General features: G+C 46.2%; 1 long non-coding RNA gene across 1 annotated transcript in view; it reads right to left on the reverse strand.

Annotated features, from left to right (window-relative positions):
- Window positions 1–6,463: 6,463 nt before the first annotated feature.
- Window positions 6,464–20,601, reverse strand: part of LOC147007366 (uncharacterized) — a 31,170-nt gene continuing 17,032 nt past the window's right edge. The window contains exons 8-11 of the long non-coding RNA XR_015054228.1: window positions 8,535–8,636; window positions 7,468–7,558; window positions 7,291–7,364; window positions 6,464–6,581 (exon numbers count right to left, since the gene is read on the reverse strand). This is a non-coding gene — a long non-coding RNA (uncharacterized LOC147007366). The remainder of the gene's footprint in view (window positions 6,582–7,290; window positions 7,365–7,467; window positions 7,559–8,534; window positions 8,637–20,601) is intronic.

Raw genomic sequence — 20,601 nt, forward strand, 5'->3', positions numbered from 1 at the left:
AACACGACTCATCGTGTCCTTATGGTTGTGGTTCTGCGGTCTTGTCTTGTCCACTTCAGGGGTCGTTTCGACCTCCATGGAGTCCTCAACTGACACAGTGAAGCAGAACAAGCACTGAAGAAATTGTCCAACACGACTCATCGTGTCCTTATGGTTGTGGTTCTGCGGTCTTGTCTTGTCCAATTCAGGGGTCGTTTCGACCTCCATGGAGTCCTCAACTGACACAGTGAAGCAGAACAAGCACTGAAGAAATCGTCCAACACGACTCATCGTGTCCTTATGGTTGTGGTTCTGCGGTCTTGTCTTGTCCACTTCAGGGGTCGATTCGACCTCCATAGAGTCCTCAACTGACACAGTGAAGCAGAACAAGCACTGAAGAAATCGTCCAATACGACTCATCGTGTCCTTATGGTTGTGGTTCTGCGGTCTTGTCTTGTCCACTTCAGGGATCGATTCCACCTCCACGGAATCCCCAACTGACAATGTGCAGCAGCACAAGCGCTGAAAAAATCGTCCAACACGATTCATCGTGTCCTTATGGTTCTGGTTCTTCTTCTTAAGCGAAGGAGCGCGTTTCGATGTGAAGAACGGCGTTTTGATTTCCTTCTTTTCTTCAAATGTTCTCGACGAGGACGCTCCGAGTCTCACAGAGTACGTGTGTTCAGGTCCGGTGCTCGCAGAAAATGATGCAAACACTTGTGAGTAAACCGAACAATAACTTTTTATGACGTCATAGATGGAATCACGAAAACGAGGGACGTTGACGGAGTAGGAGGTCATTCGGTCCATCAGTGCTGCGCTGCACCCAACACCACATAAAACAAACACATTCAGTGCATGTCACGGTCTCAATGGGCGTCGGAGGGAGGAGGGACACTTTGAAACTAGAACGGAACTCGGTAGAGCACACACCTCCACCAGGTATGAACAGTTTACTGTCATGATAATGGTTTGTATTGTGTTTGGATAGTTTCGAATACATGTCACTCCGTTGTACTGTCACGATGCTGTACAACAACAACAACAGAAGAAGAAGAGAGTGAGGTAATGATGAAGAAGAAGAAGTGGGCGAATGAAATGAAGAAGAAGAAGAAAATAAAGAAGAAGAGGGTGAAGGAAAAGGAAGACGATCAACAACAACCGGAAGGAGGTTCTAAGATGGCTGATCAAACCAGCAGTGCGAGTCATCGTGTGTTGTCCGTACTCTCGCTGGTTTCTGTGGTTCCTTGGCTCGACGAGGTGATATTGGTGACAAGGATTAAAGTCGACCGAGTGTGCTCCATCAAGATGGCGTTTGGAGGGTCCAATTTATCTGTTATTCGAGACAAAATAGCCGTTCGATACGACGGGTCACGTGAGTGTGGTGAGTGTGCGATGTCGGGCTTGGATTGAAGAGTTCGAATCGTGGGTGGACAGGAGAGCACAGCGGAGATTACCATGATTGTTTAATGTTGGAGAGGGAGACCGAGACCTTCAAGACTCTTCATGATGGTGAAGAAGAAGAGGATCATGAAGAAGCGTTGAGAACACAAACAGATCATTACATTGTAAACACGAATGATCCGTATCAGCGCCATGTTTTCTCTCGTGTTTTCTCTCGTTTTTTCTTCTCTCTCTCTCTCTCTCTCTCTCTCTCTCACTCTCTCTCTCTCATTCACTCTCTCTCTCTCATTCACTCTCTCTCTCTCATTCTCTCTCTCTCTCTCATTCTCTCTCTCTCTCTCATTCTCTCTCTCTCTCTCATTCACTCTCTCTCTCTCATTCACTCTCTCTCTCTCTCTCTCTCTCTCTCTCTCTCTCTCTCTCTCTCTCTCTCTCTCTCTCTCTCTCTCTCTCTCTCATTCTCTCTCTCTCTCTCTCATTCTCTCTCTCTCTCTCATTCTCTCTCTCTCTCTTTCATTCTCTCTCTCTCTTTCTCTCTCTCTCTCTTTCATTCTCTCTCTCTCTCTCTCTCTCTCTCTCTCTCTCTCTCTCTCTCTCTCTCTCTCTCTCTCTCTCTCTCTCTCTCTGGTACTTTTCATCGACCCAGCAGCTTCACACTGCATTTACCGTCCAAATTCACCACACACTTCCACGATTTTACTTCAACCTTCCCTTTTCCAAATGTGAAGCAATTAATTTTATTATTTAAAACAAATAATTTCACTTTTGACGATACACCTTCCAGAGCCAAGTACTTCTCCCATAACCACGTGATCTGTTTAGACCCCCTGCGTTTATCGATCCAATTTCACCATTCACCTCACAATTTTTTCTACGGCACTTCCATGACTGAATCTGATAACTCTCTCAAACAATAATAACAATAATAATAATAAAAAATAATCTCTTATAATGCTTCATCTTCCTCTTTCACACATGTGGTACACTTTACTGTATCATAATGCACTACTCTTCGACTATTTAAACAGACTGCTCTCAATTCGACCTCTCCTTCATACCTTGCCCAAAAAATCCAACTGTTACAGCGTTTCTTCTCTCCATTCTCTCAATTCGCCTTCATTGCATCCATCAAGAAACGTGTTTAATCGCACCTCTGACCTAAAACTTTTTTTTTTAAAAACCCAGTTTGCTATGAATGTTCGCTTTCCATCAACCATTATTTTCTTCCAATTTCAGTGCCAACTCACCCCTCTCACCACTCCCTCTCAAAGCAACCATCACACTCTTCTCCCTCCCAAGCCTCCCTCTCACCTCTCTCAAAAACTCCCCCTCACCTTTCTCCCACCATTCACCCCCTCACTCATCCTTCTCAAAGTTGCCCCCCTCTCAACCACAAAGCTTCCTCCTTCCACTGCCCTCTCACCTCCATCTCTTCACTCCACCTCCTCAAATCCTCAACTGCCTTCTTCCCCCTCTCTTGTGCCCCCTCTCCCCCAGCACCACAGAGCCTTTTCTCCTCCTCAACTGGCCCCCTCTCCGAGCTATTCTGCAATCCCCCCCACTCTTTCAACAACCCTCACCTCCCCCTCATCCCTTGTCCTACCCTCCCCCTCCCCTCCTACCCTCTGCACCCAAAGCCTCCTCCTCTCCCTCTTCATTAACAGTGTGGACCTCAAATATCCAGGGCCTTTACTCAAACCTTTCAGATCTTTCCATACAGGTTGCCACTGACAAACCAGACATAATCTGCCGAACAGAAACTTTTCTCCCCCAAGACGTGTCTGACTCTCAAGTATCTCTTCCTGGTTACTCCCTCCTCCAGTATGACAGACCTGAGGAGTTGCTCTCTTCATCAAAGACTCTATTCCTCACTCTCCATGCACTGCACTCACTCCCCCACACCCCCAGGAATACCGATGGCTACGGCTTACCCTCCACTCCCACCTCATGTTTTTATTTTGTACCATCCAGCTAACAGTGATGACTCAATCTACACCTCACTATCCGAAAACATGGACCAACTTCTATCTTCTCATCCAAACTCTCTCTTCCTCAAATGTGGCGACTTCAATTGTCATCATGCCAGTTGGCGAGGTGTGGGTACCTCTCTCACCTGTCATGGCACCTCAGCAAAAGCTTTCTGCGACTCATTGGGACTGACTCAATCTGTCAACTTCCCGATCCGGATCTCAACAATGGTACTCCATCTCTTCTGGATCTGATTTTGACAAATTTCCCTGACAATATCTGCTGCTCTTCCTCCACTCCAATCGGTTCTTCTGACCACATCCTTGTCAAAGTGGACATCTCTCTGGCTATTATCAGAGAACCACCTCACTGCCGTCGAGTCTGGCATTTCACTCAAGCCGACTGGCAGGGTCTCCAAGCAACCATCAAACTTATAGACTGGTCTCCTATCGCTACTTTCTCCAACATCAACTCATCCTGGGAATTCTTTCAAAGAAACTTGCTCTCCCTCATGCACAGATTTATCCTCTCTCGTCTTCAGTTGTTCTACCCTTCCTCCCGCCCTTGGTTTACTGAAGCTTGTGGTGAGGCAGTTGTCCTGAAACAACTTTCCTTTGCCTCATGGAAAGCAAACCCAAATGAGGGCAATCTCAGTTCCTTCCATAAAGCTCGGAACAAGTGTGTATCTACCCTCAGGAGAGCCAGAAAACAACATCTTTCTAAGCTCGTCTGAACTCTCAAACCTCTCTCCCCCCTCAAAATCCTGGTGGCATCTAATCAAATCTGTTTCTGGTGTATGTTCCCCCTCCATCCCCTCCCTTACCTCAAATGGCCGCACTGCTGATACCGCACGTGAAAAAGGCTGAATGCCCAAACTCGGTGTTTGCAGCTAAATCTTGTGTCCAAAACCCATCGCTTTCTCGACCCACCTTACCCAGTCGCACCCAAATGTCCCTGAATCTGTGTCCTTTTCTCCTGACAAGGTGGAGAGCTTGCTGTCAAACCTTGACTCAGATTCTGCAACCGGTCCAGACGGCATCAGCCCACGTGTCCTAAAAACCTGCTCTTCTGCTCTTGCTCACCCTCTCTCTGTTCTATTCACCCTCTCATTTGCTCAAGGTCATCTGCCATCTGCTTGGAAATCAGCAAATATTACTGCCCTGCATAAAAAGGTGCAACAACATATCCCTGCAACTACAGACCAATCACCCTTCTCCCAATCATCAGCAAGGTTATGGAATCCATCATCGCTTCAGACATTAAATCCTTCCTCTTCTCCAATGGCTTGATTTCCGATCATCAATTTGGTTTCAGACCAGGTCACTCTACCCTGGATATGTTGCTTCTGCTCTCCCAACAATGGATGGAGGTCCTCAATGCCAGAAAGGAAATCCGAGCCGTATCCCTGGACATATCACGTGCTTTTGACACAGTCTGGCACCCTGCCCTGCTCACCAAACTCTCTTCCTATGGTATCCAAGGCCATCTCCATTCTCCACTCATTGCTCGCAGACTTCCTCTCCTGTCGCAGTCAACGTGTGGCCCGAAATGGAGTTCTTTCATCCCCTCTTCCTGTCCAGGCTGGAGTTCCTCAAGGTAGCGTTCTGGGTCCTGCCCTGTTATTACACCAAATTAATTATTACCGGCCAATTTTACTGCTTGCACTTTATTAAAGTTGAATAAAACGATCGAAAAGCTGAAGATCTGAAAGGAACAAGATCGTTTCAGACCAAATACGAACACATGGACCAATTTTCTCAGGTGAACAACGCACAATGAGGACGATATCAAGGAGAGCTTAAAATAGGGTTCACTTTGGATATACATCTATCCATGGCAGAGGACAATATGGAGAACAACTTGTGTACACACACACACACACACACACACACACACACACACACACACACACACACACACACACACACACACACACACACACACACACACACACACACACACACACACACACACACACACACACACACACACACACACACACACACACACACACACACACACACACACACACACACACACACACACACGGAGACATTGAGACCTGGGAGGACTCTGTCCCATCTTCTGAAACCCACGAATAGAGATAACAACCAACGAGGGATGAATTATTGAGCAGATTGTGCATACAATACGTGTATGTACTCTGCTCAATGACGTCACAAAGACGTTGAGTGCAAGTCTGCTGAAATGGACAAAATTCTCACAAGTGATCAAGAAAGCATGTTTCTCTTTTCTGAGACCAGGTCCGTAAGATGCTCGAGATCCCAGGAGCTCGAATTTGGTAAAACGTACTATTGAAGAGGTCATAGAAGTGTGAATGGGACCTGTTAGGGGTCAAAGCTCTGCTGAAAACTCACCTGCATGGTCTGCATGATCTGCAGGTAACTCTTCAAGTGTAGTTGCATCACAGCAGACCCGTCTTCTCTCTTATGAACCCAAAAATATAGAGCACACAGTCAATTTATTCAGGTTCATCAATGTCCTTGTCACTCTGTTTGGGCCACAAGGTTGGGTGTCCAGCCTCTTGTGTTCCTTTTCAGATGAGTACCATGATAGGTTTCAGATTAAGGGATCACAGGGTTCCACAATGTCCTTTGATAAGGAAATTGTCATTAAGAATGTCAATGTGTCAGATTGGAGTGTACCAATCCATTCATCCATCTTTACCTAAGACAAGTGAAAATCATCATTCACATTCTGTAGTGCGGACAAGGTTAACATAAGTTGTCTAACAATCCTCAGCAACTGCTCAATTGTCCCTTTACTTGAAAGTTCCAATAACTCCAAAATCAGTGGATGTTACCGGCTTGTTTCCTTGCTGAAACCTCACAATTTTGATAAATACACAAAATGAAAGAAGAAGGGGACACAATGTGGGGGTGGAGGGAAATTCCACTTGAAATCTGTCGAAGAATTCATCTCAAATGCTGAAGAAAGGTTTCATGGTATGAATTAATCAAAGGGAGGTTTCAAGAATTGTCAATAATCTCGTATCCCTGAATTTTTCACATTCCTTCTTACAAATTGGTCCCAAATTACAAGATTCCACTGTGGAAAGTAAAAAGGGTGATCGTCACGTAACTTACCTCTTCCTGCAGGAGCTGCACCTTCTCAACATCCTTTATTTGCTCCGTACGCATTTCCAAGACGAGCTGCAAACTGTTGACCTCATTTTCCAAAAACTGCTCATGAGATGAGGAGGAATTAGTCTGTGAAAGAATTCGGTGGAAAACAATAAAGAGAGAGAGAGAGAGAAAGAGAGAAAGAGAGAAAGAGAGAAAGAGAGAAAGAGAGAAAGAGAGAGATATATATATATATATATATATATATATATATATATATATATATATATATATATATATGTATATCGATCAAGGTTAGACCGATTATAAACATTATGTGTATCACACACCTCCAAGATCCTGATAGAAGTGTTTTTATCCTCCTATTAACACACTTTTGTTTGATGTGGTTTTACCTCTGCCACCAAACGTGGACGGAGGTTCTGTTTTCACTCCGAACTATCTTGAACAGAATATCTCAAAAAGTTGATGGATTTGGACAAAACTTGGTGGACAGGCTGGTTGTGTGACAAGGAAGATTATTTTCGGTTTTGCTGAAGATCTGGATCCGAATTTGAGAATTTTGTTGAATGATTCTTCAACATTGAGTGATTGGGTCAAACATGACACATCGGGTGATATTTCAAAAAGTTATTCGGACGATACTTGATGGATGAGTTGGGAAGCTGAGAAAAACAACCCAATTAGCTTTTGGTTCAGGTCCGGATGCAGATTGCGGCTTATCAGTGGTGTATGGAACGTAAACGGTCCTGTCTGGTGGAGGTATGCACTCTTCTGAGTGCCATTCTAGTTATCTTTATGTTAACACACTGTTTGATGTGAGTGAAACTCGTACCTGCAGAGGAAGCTTTTCCAATTGATGAGACTCTTGTGAAGCTGCTTTATTTTGCTCAAACTCAGCCCTCAGTTCTGAAAAGATAAACAGAGTATGAGTGAGATACGTTTGTCGTGAAACCTTCTATGATAGAAATCAAAGAAATATAATTAATAATCCCGAAAATAAATAAATTACCTTCTCGTGCAGTCTTCCACTATTCCTTCATTGAGGACTTGAGGAAATTCACTTTATCTTGGAGTTTTGTATTTAGAGAAATACAGTCACCCTGCATGAGGTCAACAAAGGACAAAGTTAACACAATTTGATGAGAAACAAAAGGTACGCCAGTCAGGGGTCAAAGCTGGATTGTCGAGCCATTGGCAGCTTTGGGTCAACATGTGCTCAGAAGTTCAAGCAAAGTCAAGACTTAAAATCAGTCAAATTATCTCTCAACAGAACGTCCAGTCATAAGGTGTGCTTCTCTCCCACCGCAGGCAGGTTAGTGGGATCTCAGTTTTGTCCTCGTTCATGTCCTCTTGTCCTTCCATCCTCCCCTGCCTGGCCAGGTCTCATGTTTTCTTGCAGAATCCCATATCTGGTTACCGTCCCCAATTTGAAGCTGAACGGTCACCTCCATTCCATTACCCCTCCACTCTCTTGTACTCCTCTCTTCAGCCCTTCAAGAATGTTTCCCATTGTTACATCGTGCTCCATTCCACACCACCTCCACTCTTGAATCGTTGACCCACTCTCCTCCCCAATCCTCCTCCTCCGACAATCATCCCCTCATGGAAGATGTCTTCTTTAACCGGTTGCCCTCACCCCTTTTGTGAAAAGCAGGATAATGTCCAGTCACTGAATCAAGATTGTAAAACTTCCGAAACTGTTTGGTGTTTCTGTGAAAAGCTTTGAACCCATTTACTGTCTGTGACCATCTCAGCACTTCAAGAGTTTCTGCAGGTGGTTTCCTCGACCCTCAGCACTCAACATCACCACCGGAGTGAGTGGAGTCCAGTAAAGAGTTGTGGGTGCTCTTTATCGCCGATCCAGCGAGGTTTTTGGTGATTAATAGCTACACATTCCCAGATGATACAATACCAACACAAAATGGAAATCTCCATCTTACACAGACAGGTCATCTCCAATTATGAAGAACAGAAATGACAAAACAGACATGATATACATTTAAACTTCACTTCCTCCACCTCTCCCCTCATACCACCTCCACCGAACACCTCATGGAAGAGGTGTTTTTCCCTCACCGTTTTGGTGCAACTTTCACATGATGGCTCATTGTTGCAAACTTTTCCTTTATGTTCTCCATTGCTGTGTATCTGGACCACACACTGGCAATCCAGAGGAACCTGAAACATACCAACAGGGAGATTCAAATGGACTTAAGTTCACCGAGTAACAATTCATGATGTAACTACTGCAAGTGTATCGAAGATCACACCTCCAAGTTCCTGATCGGAGTGTTTTTATCCTCCTATGAACACACTCTTGTTTGATGCGTTTTTACCTCTGCCACCAAATGTGGACGGAGGTTGTGTTTTCACTCCTGACTATCTTGAACAGGATATCTCAAAAAGTTGTTAGGGTTAGCCCCATATTTGGATATATTGCCCCCGGTTTGGAAAAAAAAGAACCCCTATTTGGATATATTGTTGTGGGCCGGGTATCGGCTGCGAGCACGACCGTGAGGTGCAGCAGTAGGGTCGACTCTACCGAACATCCGGAATTTAGATCGTACCGTTCGGAAAACTCCGAGGGTACGGGTCCCTTACCGGACCGTGAATGGTCAATAATTCCACCATGTGGTACAGGGTTATTTGCCAATCTTCAAAATACCAAGAGCTCCACGTGGCGAGTTACCGAGTCTTCAGACCCTCGACGGCATTCGTACGAGTCGAGCCATTCGCGTGCCCAACCCGTGCGCAACCCGAGCGGATGGTTGCCGAAGTCCTATCGGTCCAAATGTACCTTTACAGTGGCAACAGCCTTTGTAATTCACCAACATGTGCCATGCTAAGCCAATGGAATAAACACAGCACAAACTGATACATTTAACAAATGTATTTATTTAAATGGGGAGAAAAGGGGGGGGAGCACGCAAGAAGCAGAGTTATCCGACTATAGAGATGCAAGTATGTACAGCAAAGAGCACTTAAACAATTCCTACTTACAGACGGGCCCACCGACAGACACAGACACACACACACACACACACACACACACACACACACACACACACACACACACACACACACACACACACACACACACACACACACACACACACACACACACACACACACGGACCTGTCCACCTCGTGTGGTTCAGCTGACAAGGGCGAACCAGTTCAGCGTCGAGTTGCGATGATATAATCCAGAGCTCCGCTCAGCGCTCTTCCAGCAACCAAAACTCTCCTCTGTATCCCAAACTATCGAGAAGGCAGGAGGTTTCTTTGCCACTTCTCCAAATCTTTGAGTTGAACGTCAAAGCGTGGGCTGATAACTCCACACTCGTTCAACCTGCCCGTCACATTGACCACAACCTTGCCTGCTCGATGGTCATCAACTATCTCAAAAACTCTCTCGTTCACCGACAGAGAAATGGTGCGCAGCCCACTTGCGGTTCTTGTGGCGGAAGGATTTCTTGTTGTCCGATCGTTCCGCAACCAAATACACCCTCATCCGGGGGGTAAGGGCCGCCTTCACCGTCCCAGCTCTGCCTCACTGGACGGTTTTGGTGCGTAGAATCGCTCGTCACCCTGTCATTGGCCAAAACAGGCACCAAGGCCGTTGATTGTACCTGGGGGCGTGACAGCCGTCGCTGCCGACCGCCCACCAGACAGGCAGAGGAACATTATCCTGCGTGGGCTTCGCCAAACCAAACAGGCAGAAGAACATTATCCTGCGTGGGCCTTGCCAACATACGTGCGAACAAGCACGTAGGCAATGGCGTCGGTCAGAGCGAGGTGAAGGTGAGGGTGATACTGGCATTGTTCTAGTTGATGTCGGTGGTGTGAAAATAAACGAAAATCCTGACGATCAAAATAACTTCGCAGCGCATGTACATTCAATTACCCATTAAACAAGGGAAAGGTGAGCTATCTATCCACATTTACTTATCAAAATAACTGAGCTACAGGACCTGTATGTTGAGTGCTCATGGCTTCCAGATTCGTAACAATATTTGTGCACATGAGATGGATTATTTTTGGTTCACGAGTCAGTAAGTGACCACTATATTCGTTATTAGTGTGTATGTCTGTCTGTCTGTCTGTCCCGGGCATAGCTCCGTGGGTTTTGATCCGATCCTGATGAAATTTGGGTAGGAGGTTTATATCATGATATCGTTGTGTTTTCCTGATAATGGGCGTGGTGCGCCCATTATGGGTGGAGCCACGCCCAAAAAACATGTGTGTTTAGGGGGTAGCTGGTTTCAAGTTACATCTTCTCCGAGGGGGTTTGTCGAATCTGGCAGGGGTTTTGGTATTTGGTTAGCCCAATGGCACCTGCATATCCCCACGGAGCTCGATTTTTCATTTTCGTCTCAAGGTCACAAGGTCACAAACTTAGAAAAGGTCAAAAAAAATCAATAAATTGGGCATCGAGCTCCCAGGGTTTTCAACTGTTTCGAATGAAAGTTGGTATGCTCTTCGAGTACTACAACTTTCATCATTTACGTTTTTTCCGATTCCCGCCAGTTTGCCCGTGGAGTCCCCTCGAAGGTCAAAAAATAAAAAGGCGAACCGTGTACATTGCTCGTGAACCATCGCCGTCTCCAGACTTGTAATCTCTATTTTCATTGTTCTTTCCCATCCCCAACACCTTACACTTGCTCAGGTTAAATTACATCTGCCAACCTTTTGCCCAATCGATACAAAGATCAATACTTTCCTGTATCTGATCACCACCCCCACAGGATGATGCAGATTTAGTGCATTTACCTTTGTGCTGTCGAATGGGGGCTGGGTTTGATTCCCTTCTAAACTGTAAACTGCCGGATTGGTGCTTCGCAGGTCGCGTGTTGCATCACAAAGTGTGTCGTCTGATCGACGGATGTTAAGCCGGGTGTCCTGTCTGCTAGCATTAGTTTATGGACATGAAAGATCCCACGGAAGTTATTGCTGAAGTTATCACCGGCATTCTGAACAAATCACTAATTCCTGCTCCGACAATCACGAAGAAGGCAAAGGCAAACCACCTCGTGTCATCCTCATTCTGTGGAAGCTGCTTGGTTCTTCACGGGGTTCGAGTTGACGTCCAGTGGTGGTTCGAGTCGAACATCGATGATGTAAATGACCAGGTGAAGTGAAAGGTTAAAAAACGAAAAATTCCGATTCTGGTTAATTTAAGAAACCATTGAACGTTGAAAACAGAGATAAAAGGAGCAAAGTTTCAGGAGATCGGAACACAAGGTGCTTCCAAAATATACGTCTTATACAATACAGGTGTACAAGGTCGAGTTAATATAATACAGGTGTACAAGGTCGAGTAAATATAATGCAGGTGTACTCGGTCGAGTTAATACAATACAGGTGTGCAAGGTCGAATTAATATAATACAGGTGTGAAAGGTCGAGTTAATACAATACAGGTGTATAAGGTCGAGTAAATATAATACAGGTGCACTCGGTCGAGTTAATACAATACAGGTGTGAAAGGTCGAGTTAATACAATACAGGTGTACAAGGTCGAGTTAATACAATACAGGTGTACAAGGTCGAGTTAATACAATACTGGTGTACAAGGTCGAGTTAATACAATACAGGTGTACGAGGTCGAGGTAATACAATAGAGGTGTACAAGGTCGAGTTAATACAAGACAGGTGTACAAGGTCGAGTTAATACAATACAGGTGTACTAGGTCGAGGTAATGCAATACAGGTGTACAAGGTCGAGTTAATATAATACAGGTGTACTCGTTCGAGTTAATATAATACAGGTGTTCAAGGTCGAGTTAATATAATACAGGTGCACAAGGTCAAGTTAATACAATACAGGTGTACTAGGTCGAGTTCAAAACTCACCTTCAACGATCGACCTTTCACGACAAGCAATACCTGCAGCGGCGTTTCTGCCATCGTCATCCTTCAGGAGTCGATTCGACCTCCACCGAATCCTCAACTGACACAGTGAAGCAGAACAAGCACTGAAGAAATTGTCCAACGCGACTCATCGTGTCCTTATGGTTGTGGTTCTGCGGTCTTGTCTTGTCCACTTCAGGGTCGTTTCGACCTCCATGGAGTCCTCAACTGACACAGTGAAGCAGAACAAGCACTGAAGAAATCGTCCAACACGACTCATCGTGTCCTTATGGTTGTGGTTCTGCGGTCTTGTCTTGTCCACTTCAGGGTCGTTTCGACCTCCATGGAGTCCTCAACTGACACAGTGAAGCAGAACAAGCACTGAAGAAGTTGTCCAACACGACTCATCGTGTCCTTATGGTTGTGGTTCTGCGGTCTTGTGTTGTCCACTTCAGGGGTCGATTCGACCTCCACGGAATCCTCAACTGACACAGTGAAGCAGAACAAGCACTGAAGAAATTGTCCAACACGACTCATCATGTCCTTATGGTTGTGGTTCTGCGGTCTTGTCTTGTCCACTTCAGGGGTCGATTCGACCTCCATGGAGTCCTCAACTGACACAGTGAAGCAGAACAAGCACTGAAGAAATTGTCCAATACGACTCGTGTCCTTATGGTTGTGGTTCTGCGGTCTTGTCTTGTCCACTTCAGGGGTCGATTCGACCTCCATGGAGTCCTCAACTGACACAGTGAAGCAGAACAAGCACTGAAGAAGTTGTCCAACACGACTCATCGTGTCCTTATGGTTGTGGTTCTGCAGTCTTGTCTTGTCCACTTCAGGGGTCGATTCGACCTCCATGGCGTCCTCAACTGACACAGTGAAGCAGAACAAGCACTGAAGAAATTGTCCAATACGACTCGTGTCCTTATGGTTGTGGTTCTGCGGTCTTGTCTTGTCCACTTCAGGGGTCGATTCGACCTCCATGGAGTCCTCACCTGACACAGTGAAGCAGAACAAGCACTGAAGAAGTTGTCCAACACGACTCATCGTGTCCTTATGGTTGTGGTACTGCGGTCTTGTCTTGTCCACTTCAGGGGTCGTTTCGACCTCCATGGAGTCCTCAACTGACACAGTGAAGCAGAACAAGCACTGAAGAAATCGTCCAACACGACTCATCGTGTCCTTATGGTTGTGGTTCTGCAGTCTTGTCTTGTCCACTTCAGGGGTCGATTCGACCTCCATGGAGTCCTCAACTGACACAGTGAAGCAGAACAAGCACTGAAGAAATTGTCCAACACGACTCATCGTGTCCTTATGGTTGTGGTTCTGCGGTCTTGTCTTGTCCACTTCAGGGGTCGATTCGACCTCCATGGAGTCCTCAACTGACACAGTGAAGCAGAACAAGCACTGAAGAAATTGTCCAACACGACTCATCGTGTCCTTATGGTTGTGGTTCTGCGGTCTTGTCTTGTCCACTTCAGGGGTCGTTTCGACCTCCATGGAGTCCTCAACTGACACAGTGAAGCAGAACAAGCACTGAAGAAGTCGTCCAACCTGACTCATCGTGTCCTTATGGCTGTGGTTCTGCGGTCTTGTCTTGTCCACTTCAGGGGTCGTTTCGACCTCCATGGAGTCCTCAACTGACACAGTGAAGCAGAACAAGCACTGAAGAAATCGTCCAACACGACTCATCGTGTCCTTATGGTTGTGGTTCTGCGGTCTTGTCTTGTCCACTTCAGGGGTCGATTCGACCTCCATGGAGTCCTCAACTGACACAGTGAAGCAGAACAAGCACTGCAGAAATTGTCCAACACGACTCATCGTGTCCTTATGGTTGTGGTTCTGCGGTCTTATCTTGTCCACTTCAGGGGTCTATTCGACCTCCATGGAGTCCTCAACTGACACAGTGAAGCAGAACAAGCACTGAAGAAATTGTCCAACACGACTCATCGTGTCCTTATGGTTGTGGTCTGCGGTCTTGTCTTGTCCACTTCAGGGGTCGTTTCGACCTCCACGGATTTCTCAACTGACACAGTGAAGCAGAACAAGCACTGAAGAAATCGTCCAACACGACTCATCGTGTCCTTATGGTTGTGGTTCTGCGGTCTTGTCTTGTCCACTTCAGGGGTCGATTCGACCTCCATGGAGACCTCAACTGACACAGTGAAGCAGAACAAGCACTGAAGAAATTGTCCAACATGACTCATCGTGTCCTTATGGTTGTGGTTCTGCGGTCTTGTCTTGTCCACTTCAGGGGTCGATTCGACCTCCATGGAGTCCTCAACTGACACAGTGAAGCAGAACAAGCACTGAAGAAATTGTCCAACATGACTCATCGTGTCCTTATGGTTGTGGTTCTGCGGTCTTGTCTTGTCCACTTCAGGGGTCGTTTCGACCTCCATGGAGTCCTCAACTGACACAGTGAAGCAGAACAAGCACTGAAGAAATTGTCCAACACGACTCATCGTATCCTTATAGTTGTGGTTCTGCGGTCTTGTCTTGTCCACTTCAGGGGTCTATTCGACCTCCATGGAGTCCTCAACTGACACAGTGAGGCAGAACAAGCACTGAAGAAATTGTCCAACACGACTCATCGTGTCCTTATGGTTGTGGTTCTGCGGTCTTGTCTTGTCCACTTCAGGGGTCGTTTCGACCTCCATGGATTTCTCAACTGACACAGTGAAGCAGAACAAGCACTGAAGAAATCGTCCAACACGACTCATCGTGTCCTTATGGTTGTGGTTCTGCGGTCTTGTCTTGTCCACTTCAGGGGTCGATTCGACCTCCATGGAGTCCTCAACTGACACAGTGAAGCAGAACAAGCACTGAAGAAATTGTCCAACATGACTCATCGTGTCCTTATAGTTGTGGTTCTGCGGTCTTGTCTTGTCCACTTCAGGGTCGTTTCGACCTCCATGGAGTCCTCAACTGACACAGTGAAGCAGAACAAGCACTGAAGAAATCGTCCAACACGACTCATCGTGTCCTTATGGTTGTGGTTCTGCGGTCTTGTCTTGTCCACTTCAGGGTCGTTTCGACCTCCATGGAGTCCTCAACTGACACAGTGAAGCAGAACAAGCACTGAAGAAATTGTCCAATATGACTCGTGTCCTTATGGTTGTGGTTCTGCGGTCTTGTCTTGTCCACTTCAGGGTCGTTTCGACCTCCATGGAGTCCTCAACTGACACAGTGAAGCAGAACAAGCACTGAAGAAGTTGTCCAACACGACTCATCGTGTCCTTATGGTTGTGGTTCTGCGGTCTTGTGTTGTCCACTTCAGGGGTCGATTCGACCTCCACGGAATCCTCAACTGACACAGTGAAGCAGAACAAGCACTGAAGAAATTGTCCAACACGACTCATCATGTCCTTATGGTTGTGGTTCTGCGGTCTTGTCTTGTCCACTTCAGGGGTCGATTCGACCTCCATGGAGTCCTCAACTGACACAGTGAAGCAGAACAAGCACTGAAGAAATCGTCCAATACGACTCATCGTGTCCTTATGGTTGTGGTTCTGCGGTCTTGTCTTGTCCACTTCAGGGATCGATTCCACCTCCACGGAATCCCCAACTGACAATGTGCAGCAGCACAAGCGCTGAAAAAATCGTCCAACACGATTCATCGTGTCCTTATGGTTCTGGTTCTTCTTCTTAAGCGAAGGAGCGCGTTTCGATGTGAAGAACGGCGTTTTGATTTCCTTCTTTTCTTCAAATTTTCTCGACGAGGACGCTCCGAGTCTCACAGAGTACGTGTGTTCAGGTCCGGTGCTCGCAGAAAATGATGCAAACACTTGTGAGTAAACCGAACAATAACTTTTTATGACGTCATAGATGGAATCACGAAAACGAGGGACGTTGACGGAGTAGGAGGTCATTCGGTCCATCAGTGCTGCGCTGCACCCAACACCACATAAAACAAACACATTCAGTGCATGTCACGGTCTCAATGGGCGTCGGAGGGAGGAGGGACACTTTGAAACTAGAACGGAACTCGGTAGAGCACACACCTCCACCAGGTATGAACAGTTTACTGTCATGATAATGGTTTGTATTGTGTTTGGATAGTTTCGAATACATGTCACTCCGTTGTACTGTCACGATGCTGTACAACAACAACAACAGAAGAAGAAGAGAGTGAGGTAATGATGAAGAAGAAGAAGTGGGCGAATGAAATGAAGAAGAAGAAGAAAATAAAGAAGAAGAGGGTGAAGGAAAAGGAAGACGATCAACAACAACCGGAAGGAGGTTCAAAGATGGCTGATCAAACCAGCAGTGCGAGTCATCGTGTGTTGTCCGTACTCTCGCTGGTTTCTGTGGTTCCTTGGCTCGACGAGGTGATATTGGTGACAAGGATTAAAGTCGACCGAGTGTGCTCCGTCAAGATGGCGTTTGGAGGGTCCAATTTATCTGTTATTCGAGACAAAAAGTCGTTCGATACGACGGGTCACGTGAGTGTGGTGAGTGTGCGATGTCGGGCTTGGATTGAAGAGTTCGAATCGTGGGTGGACAGGAGAGCACAGCGGAGATTACCATGATTGTTTAATGTTGGAGAGGGAGACCGAGACCTTCAAGACTCTTCATGATGGTGAAGAAGAAGAGGATCATGAAGAAGCGTTGAGAACACAAACAGATCATTACATTGTAAACACGAATGATCCGTATCAGCGCCATGTTTTCTCTCGTGTTTTCTCTCGTTTTTTCTTCTCTCTCTCTCTCTCTCTCTCTCTCACTCTCTCTCTCTCATTCACTCTCTCTCTCTCATTCACTCTCTCTCTCTCATTCTCTCTCTCTCTCTCATTCTCTCTCTCTCTCTCATTCTCTCTCTCTCTCTCTCTCTCTCTCTCTCTCTCTCTCTCTCTCTCTCTCTCTCTCTCTCTCTCTCTCTCTCTCTCTCTCTCTCTCTCTCTCTCTCTCTCTCTCTCTCTCATTCTCTCTCTCTCTCTCCTTCTCTCTCTCTCTCTCATTCTCTCTCTCTCCCTCTCATTCTCTCTCTCTCTTTTTCTTTCTCTCTCTCTCTCTGTCTCTCTCTCTCTCTCTCTCTCTCTCTCTCTCTCTCTCTCTTTCATTCTCTCTCTCTGTCTCTCTCTCTGTCTCTCTCTGTCTCTCTCTCTCTGGTACTTTTCATCGACCCAGCAGCTTCACACTGCATTTACCGTCCAAATTCACCACACACTTCCACGATTTTACTTCAACCTTCCCTTTTCCAAATGTGAAGCAATTAATTTTATTATTTAAAACAAATAATTTCACTTTTGACGATACACCTTCCAGAGCCAAGTACTTCTCCCATAACCACGTGATCTGTTTAGACCCCCTGCGTTTATCGATCCAATTTCACCATTCACCTCACGATTTTTTCTACAGCACTTCCATGACTGAATCTGATAACTCTCTCAAACAATAATAACAATAATAATAATAAAAAATAATCTCTTATAATGCTTCATCTTCCTCTTTCACACATGTGGTACACTTTACTGTATCATAATGCACTACTCTTCGACTATTTAAACAGACTGCTCTCAATTCGACCTCTCCTTCATACCTTGCCCAAAAAATCCAACTGTTACAGCGTTTCTTCTCTCCATTCTCTCAATTCGCCTTCATTGCATCCATCAAGAAACGTGTTTAATCGCACCTCTGACCTAAAACTTTTTTTTTTAAAAACCCAGTTTGCCATGGATTTTCGCTTTCCATCAACCATTCTTTTCTTCCAATTTCAGTGCCAACTCACCCCTCTCACCCCTCACTCTCAAAGCAACCATCACACTCTTCTCCCTCCAAGCCTCCCTCTCACCTCTCTCAAAACTCCCCCTCACCTTTCTCCCACCATTCACCCCCCCTCACTCATCCTTCTCAAAGTTGCCCCCCCTCTCAACCACAAAGCTTCCTCCTTCCACTGCCCTCTCACCTCCATCTCTTCACTCCACCTCCTCAAATCCTCAACTGCCTTCTTCCCCCTCTCTTGTGCCCCCTCTCCCCCAGCACCACAGAGCCTTTTCTCCTCCTCAACTGGCCCCCTCTCTGAGCTATTCTGCAATCCCCCACACTCTTTCAACAACCCTCACCTCCCCCCTCATCCCTTGTCCTACCCTCCCCCTCCCCTCCCACCCTCTGCACCCAAAGCCTCCTCCTCTCCCTCTTCATTAACAGTGTGGACCTCAAATATCCAGGGCCTTTACTCAAACCTTTCAGATCTTTCCATACAGGTTGCCACTGACAAACCAGACATAATCTGCCGAACAGAAACTTTTCTCCCCCAAGACGTGTCTGACTCTCAAGTATCTCTTCCTGGTTACTCCCTCCTCCAGTATGACAGACCTGAGGAGTTGCTCTCTTCATCAAAGACTCTATTCCTCACTCTCCATGCACTGCACTCACTCCCCCACACCCCCAGGAATACCGATGGCTACGGCTTACCCTCCACTCCCACCTCATGTTTTTATTTTGTACCATCCAGCTAACAGTGATGACTCAATCTACACCTCACTATCCGAAAACATGGACCAACTTCTATCTTCTCATCCAAACTCTCTCTTCCTCATATGTGGCGACTTCAATTGTCATCATGTCAGTTGGCGAGGTGTGGGTACCTCTCTCACCTGTCATGGCACCTCAGCAAAAGCTTTCTGCAACTCATTGGGACTGACTCAATCTGTCAACTTCCCGATCCGGATCTCAACAATGGTACTCCATCTCTTCTGGATCTGATTTTGACAAATTTCCCTGACAATATCTGCTGCTCTTCCTCCACACCAATCGGTTCTTCTGACCACGTCCTTGTCAAAGTGGACATCTCTCTGGCTATTATCAGAGAACCACCTCACTGCCGTCGAGTCTGGCATTTCACTCAAGCCGACTGGCAGGGTCTCCAAGCAACCATCAAACTTATAGACTGGTCTCCTATCGCTACTTTCTCCAACATCAACTCATCCTGGGAATTCTTTCAAAGAAACTTGCTCTCCCTCATGCACAGATTTATCCTCTCTCGTCTTCAGTTGTTCTACCCTTCCTCCCGCCCTAGGTTTACTGAAGCTTGTGGTGAGGCAGTTGTCCTGAAACAACTTTCCTTTGCCTCATGGAAAGCAAACCCAAATGAGGGCAATCTCAGTTCCTTCCATAAAGCTCGGAACAAGTGTGTATCTACCCTCAGGAGAGCCAGAAAACAACATCTTTCTAAGCTCGTCTGAACTCTCAAACCTCTCTCCCCCCTCAAAATCCTGGTGGCATCTAATCAAATCTGTTTCTGGTGTATGTTCCCCCTCCATCCCCTCCCTTACCTCAAATGGCCACACTGCTGATACCGCACGTGAAAAAGGCTGAATGCCCAAACTCGGTGTTTGCAGCTAAATCTTGTGTCCAAAACCCATCGCTTTCTCGACCCACCTTACCCAGTCGCACCCAAATGTCCCTGAATCTGTGTCCTTTTCTCCTGACAAGGTGGAGAGCTTGCTGTCAAACCTTGACTCAGATTCTGCAACCGGTCCAGACGGCATCAGCCCACGTGTCCTAAAAACCTGCTCTTCTGCTCTTGCTCACCCTCTCTCTGTTCTATTCACCCTCTCATTTGCTCAAGGTCATCTGCCATCTGCTTGGAAATCAGCAAATATTACTGCCCTGCATAAAAAGGTGCAACAACATATCCCTGCAACTACAGACCAATCACCCTTCTCCCAATCATCAGCAAGGTTATGGAATCCATCATCGCTTCAGACATTAAATCCTTCCTCTTCTCCAATGGCTTGATTTCCGATCATCAATTTGGTTTCAGACCAGGTCACTCTACCCTGGATATGTTGCTTCTGCTCTCCCAACAATGGATGGAGGTCCTCAATGCCAGAAAGGAAATCCGAGCCGTATCCCTGGACATATCACGTGCTTTTGACACAGTCTGGCACCCTGCCCTGCTCACCAAACTCTCTTCCTATGGTATCCAAGGCCATCTCCATTCTCCACTCATTGCTCGCAGACTTCCTCTCCTGTCGCAGTCAACGTGTGGCCCTAAATGGAGTTCTTTCATCCCCTCTTCCTGTCCAGGCTGGAGTTCCTCAAGGTAGCGTTCTGGGCCCTGCCCTGTTATTACACCAAATTAATTATTACCGGCCAATTTTACTGCTTGCACTTTATTAAAGTTGAATAAAACGATCGAAAAGCTGAAGATCTGAAAGGAACAAGATCGTTTCAGACCAAATACGAACACATGGACCAATTTTCTCAGGTGAACAACGCACAATGAGGACGATATCAAGGAGAGCTTAAAATAGGGTTCACTTTGGATATACATCTATCCATGGCAG

This window comes from Eptatretus burgeri, unplaced genomic scaffold (assembly GCF_056783735.1).
Source record: "Eptatretus burgeri isolate ZD-2024b unplaced genomic scaffold, Ebu_testis_v1 Ebu_testis_scaffold_252, whole genome shotgun sequence".
Lineage (NCBI taxonomy): Eukaryota > Metazoa > Chordata > Myxini > Myxiniformes > Myxinidae > Eptatretus > Eptatretus burgeri.